Here is a 17,312-nt window from a genome sequence, read left to right as displayed (position 1 = left end):
TTCATTCCATGAACTTCAGAAACTTTGGCAAATAAGTGATTAGTTGTTCTCTGGAGTGGGCCGTTTGACACAAGACCCATGTGTTTTGGGTCCATGCTGCTGAGACAGTAAATGCTGATGAGATATTTGTGTAGTTACGGCTGAATGTATCGACAATGGAACATTTATAGCACATTTGATTCATGTCACTAAGTGCTGCAGTATGCTGTGTTGTGAATCTGACAAATAATTTTTTTTTTTTTTGACTTTTATGGTATTTTGAGCTTGAGTATTTCTGATCAAGTGTTGTCACATGCAGGCTAACACTTTACAATAAGGTTGTAGCCTACTTGTTAACATTAGTAAATCCATCATGAATAAACAAAAACAATATTTTTGGTAACATTTTACAATAAGGTTCCTTTTGTTAAAATTGGTTAATGCATGAATGCATTAGGTATAATAAACTAACAATGAACTGTATATTTTTACAGCATTTATTCATCTTAGTTAATGTTAATTTATAAAAATACAATTGTTCATTGTTTGTTCATGTTAGTTTATACTGCATTAACTAATGCTCCTTGAAACAACCACACTGACTTTTTCCAGAGCAGCCTGTATTTCTCCTGAGGTTACCTGTGGGTTTTTCTTTGTATCCCGAACAATTCTTCTGGCAGTTGTGGCTGAAATCTTTCTTGGTCTACCTGACCTTGGCTTGGTATCAAGAGATCCTCGAATTTTCCACTTCTTAATAAGTGATTGAACAGTACTGACTGGCATTTTCAAGGCTTTGGATATCTTTTTATATCCTTTTCCATCTTTATAAAGTTCCATTACCTTGTTACGCAGGTCTTTTGACAGTTCTTTTCTGCTCCCCATGGCTCAGTATCTAGCCTGCTCAGTGCATCCACGTGAGAGCTAACAAACTCATTGACTATTTATACACAGACACTAACTGCAATTTAAAAAGCCACAGGTGTGGGAATTTAACCTTTAATTTCAATTTAAACCTGTGTGTGTCACCTTGTGTGTCTGTAACAAGGCCAAACATTCAAGGGTATGTAAACTTTTGATCAGGGCCATTTGGGTGATTTCTGTTGTCATTATGATTTAAAAAGGAGCCAAACAACTATGTGATAATAAATGGCTTCATATGATCACTATCCTTAAATAAAAGACAGTTTTTTGCATGATCAGTCATATTTTCAAAATCAATGCCAAAATTTCACAGTTTCTGCCAGGGTATGCAAACTTTTGAGCACAACTGTATATCCAGCCAAAGGTTTGTAATAATGTACAGATTTTGCTCTTATGGAAAGAAACTGGTACTTTTATTCACCAAAGTGGCATTCAACTGATCACAAAGTATAGTCAGAACATTAATAACGTGAAAAATTACTATTACAACTTGAAAAGAAATGTTCAGAACTTCTTAAACTGCTTCAAATAGTTCTCATCAAAACATCCTCCACGTGCAGCAATGTCAGCTTTGCAGATCCTTGGCATTCTAGCTGTCCGTTTGTCCAGACACTCAGGTGACATTTCACCCCACACTTCCTGTAGCCTTTGCCGTAGATGTGGCTGTCTTGTCGGGCACTTCTCACGCACCTTACAGTCTAGATGATCCCACAAAAGCTCAATGGGGTTAAGATCCATAACACTCTTTTCCAATTATCTGTTGTCCAATATCTGTGTTTCTTTGCCCACTCTAACCTTTTCTTTTTGTTTTTCTGTTTCAAAAGTGGCTTTTTCTTTGCAATTCTTCCCATAAGTCCTGCACCTCTGAGTCTTCTCTTTACTGTTGTACATGAAACTGGTGTTGAGCGGGTAGAATTCAATGAAGCTGTCAGCTGAGGACATGTGAGGCGTCTATTTCTCAAACTAGAGACTCTGATGTACTTATCCTCTAGTTTAGTTGTACATCTGGCCTTCCACATCTCTTTCCGTCCTTGTTCGAGCCAGTTGTCCTTCGTCTTTGAAGACTGTAGTGTACACCTTTGCAATGTCAAGCATTGTATAGCCCTAATTCCTCAAAACAATGATTGACTGAGTTTCTAGAGAAAGCTGTTTCTTTTTTTGCCATTTTAGACCTAATACTGACCTTAAGGGAATAGTTCACCAAAAAAATGAAAATTTGTTGATAATTTACTCACCCTCTGGCCATCCAAGATGTATCTGAGTTTCTTTCTTCATCAAAACCGAACTTAAGACTTTTAGGATTTCATTTCAGGCCTCCTCCTCTAAACAACGCAAGTGAATGTCCTCCATTTTTTTGACGGTCCAAAATGCATATTTAGGGTGCATCAAACTAATCCACACGACTCCAGTCGACAAATAAAGGTCTTCTGAACCCAAACGGTTGATTATTTTTAGAAACAAAACAATACTTATATACTTTTTAACTACAAATGTTCGCTTCCATACATCTGTGATGCGCGCTCATGAGAGGGATGACGTAAGCTCGTTGGTAAGGTCACACGTCACGTGGAGGTGTCAGGAAGCATGTCATTGTTTACATTTTTATTTTTTTTATATTGTTTTTAAATTGTTTTGGACTGTTTTGGTTTGTGAACGGCACAAGTTTCTCTTGTAAACAATGACGCGCTTCCTGACTCGTGACGCATGACGTTACCAATGAGCTTACGTCATCCCTCTCATGAGCGCGCATCACAGAGATGTACAGAAGTGAACATTTGTAGTTAAAAAGTATATAAGTATTGTTTTGTTTCTAAAAATAATCAATCATTTGCATTCACAAGACCTTTATTTGTCGACTGGAGTCGTGTGGATTAGTTTGATGCACTCTAAATATGCATTTTGGACCGTCAAAAAATTTAGTACATTCACTTGCATTGTTTAAAGGAGGAGGCCTGAAATGAAATCCTTAAAGTCTTAAATTCTGTTTTGATGAAGAAAGAAACTCAGATACATCTTGGATGGCCTAAGCGTGAGTAAATTATCAACAAATTTTCATTTTTGATACTGTGGCAACTCAAACAAACACAAAGACAATGTTAAGCTTCATTTAATGAACCAAATAGCTTTCAGCAGTGTTTGATATAATGGCAAATGATTTTCTAGTACCAAATGATCAATTTATCATGATTACTCAAGGATAAGGTGTTGGAGTGATGGCTGCTGTCTAGATTTGATCAAAAATGACTTTTTTCAAATAGTGATGGTGCTGTTTTTTACATCAGTAATGTTCTGACTATACATTGTGATCAGTTGAATGCCACTTTGGTGAATTCAAGTGCCAATTACCTTCTGAAACAGCAAAATCTGTACATTATTCCAAACTTTTGGCCGCCAGTGTGTATATATATATATATATATATATATATATATATATATATATATATACACACACACGTGTATATATATATATATATACACACACACATGTATATATATATATATACACACATGTATATTTGCATTTTTTCCCATACAGTTGTCAAGGTTAATAATTACACATTAGTATGGAAAACAAATTGAGAGAAATAGACCTGAAACATACACATTTTGCGGGAGAGCCCTTACATCGGCTGTTGCTACGTAACGGACGCGACACTTGACAGATGCGGCCTAGGGAAAGATCAATTGAGATCAATGACAATCAGTGCACATCTTCTATCATGTTTTCCTATAAAACAGGACAGTGTAGGTGATACGGAGACTTTTAATTATTGCTCACCAAGAAGTGGACAGTTAACACTGCTCAGACTCACAAGCAACCATCACCATAAGCTTAATTAACAAGGTGAGTTGTTACATACAAGGCCTCAATATATTCAAACAATAATGTAAATAGGAAATTTACTAGTTCCTTTACTTATACACTATCCATATGAACTTCATGAGTGAACTTATCTAGCGTTAATGAAGTGCAAAATGCGCCACCGCATGATGCTACGCCTATTCAAAAACTACTGTTTATGCAGCAATGCATTTTGCGTACCACTCTGTATGGGCTCTGAGTAGAGCTTATTTGTGTCTTAGCACATTTTATCACAAAATTCCATGACTTTTCCAAAACATTCAGTGTTAACTTGTTTTTCCAGGTTTTTCCAGGAATTTTTAATTACATGACTTTTCCAGGATTTCCATGACCATACGAACCCTGTCTTGTAAGGTCAGAAAAATGAAATTTGGAACAAGTTTAGGAAGAAGGGCTACACTAACAGTTGACTAGACAAAGCTGAAGAAAATTGTCAGTGGAATCTTAAGGGAAAGGTTACTTGGCATCTCGAGATTTTCTCCATCTAGACATCCTGTCCAATTCATAACCACATATACCCCTTAAAGTTTAGGAATCCATAATATCATACATGAACATTGGCATATTTTAAAATCAGGGGCCGTAGGACTTGTGTAAGAGTAGGAGCTTTTTATAAAGAGGATAAAAGCTACTTTCAGTAGTCTAAGACTGATTCTTAAGTGCTGACTGAGGTGACACTTAAGTGTTGTGAAATAAGGACTGCAATGATGTCAACCTAAGGCCGCCCTTAAACACTGAATCAGTCAATAGTGAGCCTGCAAGAGTAATATGTCCCAGGCTGGTAGCATAATTTTTCCCCACCTGTATTCTGGTAGGTCCCACCTCCTGCGTTCGGATTGGGTACTAAGAGCTACTTACAAGTGGTCTGCGATTGGGCAGTTGAGAAGTCGGTCATATCCACAGTTTTCTGAGCAACCACTGGGTGGCACCATGATGATTCTAATGGCCTGTTTTCTGTTTCTGGTCTCGAGACGCAATGCAAAAACTACTAAAATGAGCAATCCAGAGGGAGAACAACAACCATTTAAGATTTCTTGGAGTAAAAATCTATTTCAGGCTCAACTTGTGCTGTGGTTGGCTGTCATAACATAACAACAGTAACTAACCTTGGACCATCACTTCATGTCAGCTTGTATAATGTCAGGTGAGGCACTGTCAAATAAAAACGGTCATCTCGACTCTGAAGTATCGGCATGTTTTTTGATAGTTTTTACAAATGTAATACCTTAAATATTACATTATCCACTAAGAATATACGCAGATGCGAGTGAAAACAATGAAGACCGTAAATTGAAAACAGACGAATTGTGGAACACTTCCGCGTTCAGGAAAAAGGTGGATAGCCTTAGTAACCATAGTAAACGGAGGGACATCATATCCACTAAGTTTGAAGTTCAGTGCGAATTTTAAATGGTTAACATTAGACAAGACAAAACTATCACATGCATTTAAATAAGTTGTTTACAGCTTTGTTGATTAATATTATAATGGGGCGATGTAACATCGCAGCTTCCGGTGTATGAACGTGTGTGTGTTTTTACTCTTTTCTGTCCTATACAACTTTATAACTTTATAATATGCTTATGATGAATGATATGGATATAAAACAAACAATAAATAGACTTCTAAAGCCCCTTTTTGTGTTCTCTAATCAATGCATTACTTGTGTATTCCCATAAAAATGTTATGTAATTGAATTATCATATTTGTATACATTATGTTTGTAATTATTTTAATTATTATATACTAAATGATCTTTATTTGGGGACTTTCTCAGTAATTATTGATATATGTGATTATTAAGCAATAAGGCGTGAGAGGCCGTGCTATATATAGTCATGGCTGAAAGGCGTTGTTAGGCACGATGCAAAGCAGAGTACCTGCAACCCATTTAGCTAATACTATGTTTACAATATGGCACAGCCTCGAGTGCCTTATTGCTTTTATAAAATGGTCACCACATTATAAAAATAATAATAAAACAAATGCTCATTAAAATGTTATATTTTGTAAGTAAAATCATTAAAAAGCCATCCTTCCCCCAGAAAATATAGTCCCTGGTGGTAAACCGTAAACAGAACGTTGCTAGGCAACAAGAATAACTGTCAGCTGTGGATGCTGCGGAGAGATATAAATAGAAGTTCCGTGAAGAGGTCAGAGCTGTGCTTTATCATGAATAAAACACGGCTGTTGACCAATCAGCATCCAGGACCGGAACTACAACATTACTGTATCTGTTAGCCAAAACAATGATATTTTGATATTTTTGTATGTTTCCTCAGAACAGAATGAAGCAGTTGTATTATCAAATTAATTTTTAAGGCATATTCTTTGATTAGTTGGTGTTTGTTATATAGCCTACAGTATGCATTGCTTCTGCGTCCCATATGCGGTTGTGTTCTCATTAGGGATGTGCGAGACTAGTCGACTAAACTGTTCTGATGCTGCTAGTCGGTTAATATTTCCCCCATTAAACTGATAATAATTTTTACACATTTACGTTTGGCTTTATATTTTTACAGAGGCTGCACTTAAATTACTGTCATATTAATGTTACATATTTTAAATAGAATTAATAATACAAATATTATTTAAAAAAGAGGATATCTGGAGCAGATGCTTCTTTCCTCTCTCACTCGCGGAGCGCACAAGAAACTGTCCTCTCCCTAGACAAGCAAACTCAGCAAAGTAGTAATGAAATCACTTCGGTGGTGCGGGAATCGGCTTTCCAAACGTTTGTAAGTAGCCTAGAAAATAATTGTTTTAGGTATGCCATTTTTTTAATCTGCTGATTAAGAAGGTTATTTTCAGCAAGGTGCCGACTGCTTAACACATTACACTATCTTTTATTCTGTGTGCACGTCATGTTTAGAATACATTAGGTTTATTGCAGGCTACATCACAGGCATATTTTTTCTATCCTATAGCTACTTTTTTTGTTGTTACCAACTGTTATTGGTTGACGTTATTTACCGAACAGCTGTCATATTAGATCAATGGTTAAAGTGCGACTGCACGTCGTGGAATACGCGCAACTTTTCAGCACATTTTTTTTCTCTCATAGATTTGGCTTAGCCTGCTTAATTCATTTTCAACAATGTCCTGACTGTTTTAATATGTTAAGTAACTTTTACTTGGTGATTTCCGTTTAGAACAGGCTTTTAATGGTTGTTCCATTGATCCTGCACTATTCATTCAATTGTTTTAATAAATATGTCTGTTAAATATTTGCTAACGTTGATTCAGTGAATGCGTGTCATGTTCTATATTTAATGTACAATGATCTTAATTCAAGGCGAGCACGTTGTAGATAAATGCCCCTTTTCGGTTAAATTTAGCATCGGATTTGGAATACATTTTTTACTGTTTTCTGACGGTTGGTTTCTCTTTAGACTAGTCGACTGGTTACAAAACTTCCGTTTAAACGACAGGCAAATTAGTGCAAATTAGCGCACATCCCTAGTTCTCATAAGGTTGTGTTCTCATGTGCTCAAAGACCAATTGTATTACTTATTTTGATCATTATGCTGCACTGTCACCATAATGTTCAGATATCCTCGGTTCATGAAATTGATGAAATACCAAGTTTTGTTTCGGTGTGACAAAATGTTGAGGTTAAAAAAAAAAAATCTGTTAAAATTCGACTTGCTCGACTTGAAAAGTTCAAAAGTTCTAAGCATAAATATCCATTTTGGGGATTTCTTGACCAATAGGTGGTGCTGTCATGAAGCTCAGCAAGGATGCTTAGATCCCGGTTGGAATGATACATTCCGAGTTTCGTTTTCGGTAAGACAAAGCATTGTAGAGATACAGCCTGACTTCCTGTTTTTTGTCAACTTCGCCAAATTTGGTGAAATTCAGTAATGCTTGCACAAATAAAATATCCATTGATAACTTTAGTCTGAAGATCATTTGAGACAATTTTGGTGAAAATTGGACAAGAGTTGTAGGAGGAATAGTGAAAAAACTTCTTCGTTACTGATGTAACTTCTGTTCCCTGATGGAAGGAACGAGACGTTGTGTTGATGTAGTGACACTAGGGGTTCACTCTTGAGAGCCCCAATCACCTTTGCTTTGTTTAGAAAAGGCCTATGAAAATTGGCGAGTGGAATTTGCATGCCACTTTCCCCCCGGGCATACGGGTATAAAAAGAGACGGCGTGCACCACTCATTCAGAGTTGTGCTGAGGAGAAGAGAGAGAGTCCCGGCCATGCCAGCGGTCGGTTCAGCGCCGCGGCAGGAGGGACACAAAGTCTCGTTCCCTCCATCAGGGAACAGAGGTTACATCAGTAACCATGACGTTCCCTGTCTGTCACTCACTCAACATTGTGTCGATGTAGTAACACTAGGGGTTCCTATACGAAATGCCGCAGGCGCTGAAACGTGTCACGAGATACGGAGGAGCGGACACAGGCAGGCTGCTGTGTGCCTCGCTGCGAGCGCTCGACCACATCGTGACCTTCCAGCGAGTTAGGTAAGGCGTCACCCTGGTCCCGATAATGGTGGGAGGAGGCACTTACCCGAGGAGGCTACAGGCGGTGGCCTTTTGTGATTTTTGTATTAAGCAATTTCCCGCCGAGCACCTGCTATAATAGCACTGGGGAAGTGCTCTTCCCTCTCCAGGAGGGAGAACACTACGGAGACCACATCCTATCGAAGGGAGGTTAACATGTGGAGAATACCTCACATGGACTTACTGACAGGGAAGTTCACATATGGAATGATGCCACTGGGGAGGACCCTATCTACGGAGAGGGTACACAGCAACAATGGCCGAGACAGAGCAGAGCTCTGACGAGAGGAAACACAGGGTTCACCTGAGGGGAAACCGAACAGTGGAAACGCATCATACGGGATTACCGAGGGGGGAATCACTACGTATGAAGCCCTGAGCCCAAGTACACAGGCTCACCTAAAAAGGGGCATACCACGAGTACTGGGCCTGGCGGCGTCACTCCTCCGCCGAGTTTGCCACCGAATAGTGCTTAAAGAATTAGAGAGGCGTCCAGTGTTCACCAGTTGTGGGGAACTGTTGTGGACAAGATAGCACACTTTATCACCTTAAAAAAGGTTATGCTGGTTTTAGCTGGTCTTATCAGCAGGGCAACATTTAATGATTATTTCAATGGCTTTACAATGTAAACATCATGAAGTATACATACAATAATATGGTAGCCTACCATCCATGTTTTTATAGGCATAAAACGCAACACTCAATTTTATACAATATGTAATGGGGGTCCCCCGGCTCCATCTCTCTACCCACCAAGGGGTCCTTGGCCTGAAAATGGTTGAAGACCCCTGATTTAGAAAGTTTAACTATAGCTAGAGTGTTGAAACTTAAATTAAATTATCAAGATGTGTGTTTGTGTAGCAAACTTAATATCAAGACATTAAAAGTCATGTAAATTACGTTTATTAAAAATAATAATATATTCAAATTAACAATTAGAACAAAGGGACGGTTCACCCAAAATGAAAACTCTCTCATCATTTCCTCATCCTCATTCCATCCCACATGTGTGTGTGACTCTTTCTTCTGCAGAACACAACTGAAGAGTTTTAGAAGAATATTTCAGCTCTGTAGGTCCATAAAATGCAAGTGTATGGTGACTAAAACTCAGAAGGTCCAAAAAGTACATAAAGGCAGCTTAAAAGTAATCCACAAGACTCCAGTGGTTAAATCTATATCTTCAGAAGTAATATGATAGATGTGAGTGAGAAACAGATCAATATTTAAATAAAGTATATATATATATATATATATATATATATATATATATATATATATATATATATATATTTTTTTTTTTTACTAAAGTGAACATGTAGATTTATGATAGAAAAAGGACTAAAATGTTTCTCTGTTTCTAGGAATATGGTAAGAAATAACTGAAGTTTTTATATTTCTTAGCTAACAGAAATGTGAGAAATACACTGTCAATTGTAAATTAAAAATGTTGTTTTCCAACCTTGCTGTCTTAAAATTATAATAATGCATCTGTCTCCATATATTATTTCAATCAATTCAAGTTCTGCTTCAAATTGAATAAAATTACCTTGAAATGTTTTCAGTTCTAAGTGTGGCTGTGTGCTTACCATCAATTCACTGTATTAGCAGTATTGCAGTGAGGACTTCGACAAAAAATATATCTACATTACTGCTGCCTGGCTTCAGATTTAGACTTACTCCCCTATGGAAATGAACAACTGTTTAATTTCACTTTTATAATTTTTTTTTTTTTTTTTTTCAGTATAAAAATAAAAATAATTTCCATACGGTCTTCTTTCTGTCTAAAACTGAATTTCTTCACATTCTATCTCTACGCAATAATGTATTTCTTTTCCACAGCATTCTCAGAAAAGTCTGAAATAGTTCATTACAAAAAAATACATATTCTCTCATGGGAAGTGGTGGTTACCTTGATATTTTATATTCTTATATTTGGCATGAAGTGAAACCATAAATGTGGGAAACCAAAATTGGTTTGTCAAAAAAAAAAAAAAAAAAAAAAAAAAAAACGTATTCATATCACTCATTATTGTTCAGGACAAAGTGATATGTCACATATAACTATTTTTTTTTCCCAGTACATTTATTCAGCCATTTACTTTTAATAAAAAGAAGAACACAAATAGTTTTTCTACTGTCGGAACAACAAAGTGTCAGAAGTTAGAATTGTTAACCATCCAATCAGAAGGCGTTGTCAAGCTGGTGACGTATAGACAGCTTTCGTCCAATCATTTGACGTCTAAATACAGGTGCATCTCAATAAATTAGAATGTCGTGGAAAAGTTCATTTATTTCAGTAATTCAACTCAAATTGTGAAACTCGTGTATAAAATAAATTCAGTGCACACAGACTGAAGTAGTTCAAGTCTTTGGTTCTTTTAATTGTGATGATTTTGGCTCACATTTAACAAAAACCCACCAATTCACTATCTCAAAAAATTAGAATATGGTGACATGCCAATCAGCTAATCAACTCAAAACACCTGCAAAGGTTTCCTGAGCCTTCAAAATGGTCTCTCAGTTTGGTTCACTAGGCTACACAATCATGGGGAAGACTGCTGATCTGACAGTTGTCCAGAAGACAGTCACTGACACCCTTCACAAGGAGGGTAAGCCACAAACATTCATTGCCAAAGAAGCTGGCTGTTCACAGAGTGCTGTATCCAAGTATGTTAACAGAAAGTTGAGTGGAAGGAAAAAGTGTGGAAGAAAAAGATGCACAACCAACCGAGAGAACCGCAGCCTTATGAGGATTGTCAAGCAAAATCGATTCAAGAATTTGGGTGAACTTCACAAGGAATGGACTGAGGCTGGGGTCAAGGCATCAAGAGCCACCACACACAGACATGTCAAGGAATTTAGCTACAGTTGTCGTATTCCTCTTGTTAAGCCACTCCTGAACCACAGACAACGTCAGAGGTGTCTTACCTGGGCTAAGGAGAAGAACTGGACTGTTGCTCAGTGGTCCAAAGTCCTCTTTTCAGATGAGAGCAAGTTTTGTATTTCATTTGGAAACCAAGGTCCTAGAGTCTGGAGGAAGGGTGGAGAAGCTCATAGCCCAAGTTGCTTGAAGTCCAGTGTTAAGTTTCCACAGTCTGTGATGATTTGGGGTGCAATGTCATGTGCTGGTGTTGGTCCATTGTGTTTTTTGAAAACCAAAGTCACTGCACCCGTTTACCAAGAAATTTTGGAGCACTTCATGCTTCCTTCTGCTGACCAGCTTTTTAAAGATGCTGATTTCATTTTCCAGCAGGATTTGGCACCTGCCCACACTGCCAAAAGCACCAAAAGTTGGTTAAATGACCATGGTGTTGGTGTGCTTGACTGGCCAGCAAACTCACCAGACCTGAACCCCATAGAGAATCTATGGGGTATTGTCAAGAGGAAAATAAGAAACAAGAGACCAAAAAATGCAGATGAACTGAAGGCCACTGTCAAAAAAACCTGGGCTTCCATACCACCTCAGCAGTGCCACAAACCACAAACCTCCATGCCACGCCGAATTGAGGCAGTAATTAAAGCAAAAGGAGCCCCTACCAAGTATTGAGTACATATACAGTAAATGAACATACTTTCCAGAAGGCCAACAATTCACTAAAAATGTTTTTTTTATTGGTCTTATGATGTATTCTAATTTTTTGAGATAGTGAATTGGTGGGTTTTTGTTAAATGTGAGCCAAAATCATCACAATTAAAAGAACCAAAGACTTGAACTACTTCAGTCTGTGTGCACTGAATTTATTTAATACACGAGTTTCACAATTTGAGTTGAATTACTGAAATAAATGAACTTTTCCACGACATTCTAATTTATTGAGATGCACCTGTATATCAATCACAGGAGTTGCCGGAATACAGGTGGAAAAAAAAATAAAGACAGCTGGTATGACACCATTCATTCATTCATGATTTAACACATTATATAACAATATTTGGATACTAGGTTATTTTCTGTTGATTAATTCTTTAATCAAATGAGAATCATATCAAGGATTATTATAAAATTAAATATTAATCAAATAGAAATCATATTCCACATCTTGCCAAATGTTGTCCTCAAACCATGTGAAAATTAAAGGCTACAAAAAAAAAATTAATTTAAGTGATATTTAGATTTTATTAATTTGTAGTTGCAGTGCTCTGACAGTTTAGGCATGTAGCCCATCATGGTTATTTCACAACAATGATTTTCAATGTATTACAATGTATGCACAAAAATGTGCTGCAATTAAATAATTATATTGATGGATTTCATTTTGCTCAGCTACAAAACACATTTTCCAAAATTCTGCTATCATAAGTCTAACACATTCTTTCTTTGTTGTAGAGTATGTTGTCTCCACGGAACACAATCATTGTGCTACTCCTTACTAGGTTACGATACCTCTGCAGCACTCTTAAACAATTTAGGAGTCTTAACACTTATGAAACTTTACAGTTATTCTTAGGTCTAGGAATAAGAGTAAAATTACGTAATTCTTAGAATTTTGACACTTAAGACTAAAATGTTACTCTAAGCGACTTTATATATACGGCCCCTGTTTTGCAATGATGTTTAGGTAGGTGGCTGTGGTGATGGGGCGTGGTCGTGTGTCTATTTGCGGGAGAGAGGGAGTGGTGTGGCTCGTCAAACTGGTTGACGTGATTTCTAACAGCTGTTTCTTGTTACAGTGATAGTGGGGAGAGACCTCAAAAGCAGCCAAAACATGCCAGAGAGGAGAGAGAGAATGAGTGTGCAGCATTGACATCTGTTTATATTGAGTGTTTGATCCATTTAGTATTGTGAAGAAGTTTTTGTTTATTTTGAGAGTGAATTATTGACTGAGTGAAAAGCCACCAAAAAGTGCAAACGCTGTACACCAAAGGAAAAAGAGAATAAAAATCTGACCTGAAGCGTGTCACTGCTCCCCGTCTCCTTATTTCCACACACAAACCCTGATGTGGTGTCACAGTGGCACGTGTCAAATTGATGTCCACTTGAATGGTTGGACCCAAAGTTTCCCAGCAGGACATTGCCCAAAGCATCACACTCCCTTCACCGGCTTTTCGACTTCCAACAGTGCATCCTGGTGCTTCCCCAAGTGCACACGTGCTGTCCACGTGATGTAAAAGAAAACAGGACTCATCGGACCAGGTGACCTTCTTCCACTGCTCCATGGTCCAGTTCAGATGCTCGTGTGCCTAATTATAGGTGCTTTCGTCAGTGGACAGGGTTCATCAACTGTCACAACTGCTATGTTGATCGGAACTGCACCCAAGAATTTCACACACCATTGCACTTGTGTATATGGCTGTGTGACAATAAAGTGATTTGATTTGATCATGGGCACTCAGACCGGTCTGCAGCTACACAGCCCCATATGCAGCAGGGTGCGATGCACTCTGTGTTATGACACATTCCTCCCGTAACCATCGTTAAAATTTTCTGTGACTTGTGCCACAGTAGACCTTCTGTCGCTTCAAACCAGATGGGTTAGCCTTCGTTGCCTTCACGCATCGATGAGCCTTGGGTGCCCAACACCCTGTTTGTGGTTTGTCCCTCCTCTGATGACTGTCAGTAGGTACTCACCACTGCTGACAAGGAGCACCCCAAAAGCTTTGCCATTTCAGAGATGCTCTTAACCAGTCATCTGGTCATAACAATTTGGCCCTTGTCAAAGTCGCTCAGGTCTTTACTCCTGCCCATTTCTCCTGCATTCAAAACGTTGACTACGAGAACTGATTGTTCGCTTACCATCTAATCTACCCAGACCTTGACATGTGGCTTTGTTAGGAGATGATCATCGTTATTCGCTTCACCTGTGAGTGGTCATAGTGTTTTGGCTCATCAGTGTACATAAGGCCCCTGATCCATCTTTGACTGAAACATTTCAGGCGCCTTCAACTACATCATTTCGAAAGGCCAAGAGTCTTAAGAAGATTTTGGTTAGGGCAGATACAAAAATATACATAGGGTACAATGGAGCAAAAGGCTCCTTTGATTTTATTTTCTTCCAAAACACTAATCAGCAACACACTACCACAGCACTTTCCTAAACACGTTTGTCTCTATACATTACAAAATTTTCCTGGTCCATGAGATCTTTGCGTGTGGTGTCTAAAGGTTGATTCTGAGGCAATTTGATCTAATTTTTTATATTTATTTTAAATGTTGCAAATGTATGTAGCTAATGAAAATCCCTAAAATTATCACATTTATTTTGAGACAAAATAATTATTTATAATTTTCAGTTTTGTTCAAGGTCATTAAATCAAAAAAAAAATTGTAATAGCTGTCCAATAATTGAAAGGATGGTATTTGGGTTAAAAAGCCCCCCTGAACATTGTTTTTCTTGAGTGGGGTGAATAGATTTTTTTCTTAAAAATGTTTAAAGTTGGCTCATATTGACTGATCCAGTCACAATAGAGATTAATTTGTTTAATTGTTTAAAATACTTGAGATGTTATAAAATGCCAAATGTGTTTGAAATTAACAGGAAATTGTGCACCCTTATCTGATGCAGTTATTTTGAGTAAGTTTATCTTAATTTGTTACTCAAATTTTGCACTATAACTATTGCCCATATATATACATGATATCACTTTAACCCCCCCCCACACACACACTTTTACCCCAAGTGTGTGGGCCTTTTACCCTCACCACCTTTTTTTTTTAAACAAAATTTTAATCAAAACAACCATCCGTTATTATTTCTTTTCACACATATTATGTTGCTCCATCAATATTTTATAAAAAAATATTTTTTTTTCGATCTTGATATATATTGTGACCAGAAAAAGTTAATTTTCCTTTAGGTGTGCTTTTAGTCCGCTTTTACCCTATATGAAGTACAATCATCTGTAATTCATGCAATGCCATCTATGCTATTCCCTGTCCCTGTGGATTACTTATAGGGGAAACATCCAGGGAGCTAAGAATTCAAATATGCTAGCACTGCAGCGCTATACACTGTAGGGCTTTACTGGTTGTTTAGATCAGTGTTACTATCAGAAATTAATAATTATTTCTGTAGTTATTAATTAATATTTAAATTAATTAATTGAATCTAACTCATTAAAACCTCATATGGGGCTCCAGTAAATGTAGTGCGCTACGTTTAGGAGCAAGTTTGGTTATTAGCAATAATTAATAATTATCAAAGATAATTATTAAAATCAATAGAACATTGATGAGAATCAATGTTAGCTTTTTTTTAATCCTTTAAAAAAACAATTATCAAAGATAATCTTTAATTGTTAACATCGATGAAACATTAATTACAATTAATACTAGCTTATTGATCATTCAAATTCAACAATCATCAAAGATAATTATCAATTATCAAAAATCTATAGAATATTAATAAGGATTAACATTGACGGGGCACCACCCTGGAATCAGGGACTAATAACCGAATATTAAAACAGTCTCAATATTAGATTGTTTTCTTAGGAAAATCGACATCCGAAGAATATCGATTTTCGGGAAAAAAACAGTGAATGAAGGTTTGAATCCGAGCACTGACATCCCGTCAGCATGACACAGGTGTGTGCAAAACAGACCAAAACACTTCTCTTTGTAATATAAACAAAGTTTATTTATGCAGTAATATCAATTAATAATTAATACAATGCAGTCAATAAACTTCCGACTTACAACTACAAACTAAACAATGATATGATTAGATATGGAAATAAAAATAATCCTATAACACATAAGGTGTGTGTGTGACAGTGTGTGTGTGTGTGTGTCAGTGTGGTTAGTGAGAGAGAGAGAGAGAGAGAGATGATTAAGTGACAGCCCGAAAGCTGATTTTGCGATAGCTGAAGAGAAAGCAGCTGTGTTCATCACTCAGAGACGCGGTTTTACGAGCGGGGCTCGTAAAAGTCCTTCGTTATTTCACTCTAATGGATGAACTCAGTTGCTGTCTCACCCGCGATGGTGAAATTGCACAATCCAATTTGGTTGGACCACAATACAGCAAAACCAATTTGTGATAATTAATACCCTGAGTATTAATAATGAGCGGACATGGCGGTCCGTAAACTGTACAAGCAAAAACCTTGAAACACAAGAATAACACACTATAATATTCTATCTCTGCCCAGACGTAAACCTCTTACTTGAATCGCATGAGGACACAGGTAGAATGTGTTTTCCTCCGTCCTTTAACTTTGACCCGGTTCCTTGAGGCTCGGGTGATGACGGGAGGCCGTTTCCTCGCTCTGTTGGCGGGCGGTACGGCTGTTGATTGTCGGCGGGCGGTACGGCTGTTGATTGTCGGCGGGCGGTACGGCTGTTGATTCTCGGCGGGCTGGCGGAGAACTCAGAAATGTCGACTTGATTGAAGATGGAAGAGAAATCTTTAATCTCTTCACTTCTGTAGGCCAACGGATGAAGATGCGAATTGCTCGGCGGTCTCCTTCGGATCCGTTAGAGTGTTTGGTTGAACACAGAGTAATCTCAACTCGTCCAGCGAGATGGAGATTGTATGGCTACAGTTTCAAGTCGGACATTACTCCCTTGTGCCACGAGGTTGCACCGGAGAGCAGCAAAAACTACATCTTTATTCGGTGAACGAAGTCGCTGGAAGCAAAATCTTTTAGCATTTCAGAATTATTTGAAGTTCTGATGAAGTCATGTTTGAGGGACGTTCTGTTGTGTGCCTCATCCAATAGGAGTTGAGAGCTCGATCCTTTAGTGAGCAAGGCTTCCTGGATTTGAAGTCTGTTTTGAACTCCCTTTGTTTGATTTTGGCACAATTTTTATCAGTATAATTTACAACTTAGAAGGTGGGGGCTTGAGTTATGTTTTTATGACTGTTAGGCCTGCCTTTGTCTTCTATCTGAATACATGAGGCTCAACAACACCATGCCGATAAAGTTACCCTGTTGCACAACACTTTATTTTTACTTTGTAACTGAACAAGTGAGTGTGTTTGGTATGGGGAGATGACACTGATAGACGTTTTAAGTAAAGGAACACCTTTTGGAAACCAGAAAATAGTGTATGGAATGTTTTTCTGATGTACAGTTTTTACTTTATATTTGACAGCA

The 17,312-nt window shown here is 37.7% G+C and overlaps 1 protein-coding gene across 2 annotated transcripts in view; it reads left to right on the top strand.

Moving 5' to 3' along the window:
- large1 (LARGE xylosyl- and glucuronyltransferase 1) overlaps positions 1 to 17,312 on the top strand; it is a 163,857-nt gene that overhangs the window by 44,067 nt on the left and 102,478 nt on the right. The window lies entirely within an intron of this gene.

Source organism: Myxocyprinus asiaticus, chromosome 45 (assembly GCF_019703515.2).
Source record: "Myxocyprinus asiaticus isolate MX2 ecotype Aquarium Trade chromosome 45, UBuf_Myxa_2, whole genome shotgun sequence".
Lineage (NCBI taxonomy): Eukaryota > Metazoa > Chordata > Actinopteri > Cypriniformes > Catostomidae > Myxocyprinus > Myxocyprinus asiaticus.
The sequence above is the reverse complement of the archived record's forward strand: the minus strand, read 5'-3'. Positions and strand labels throughout refer to the sequence as shown.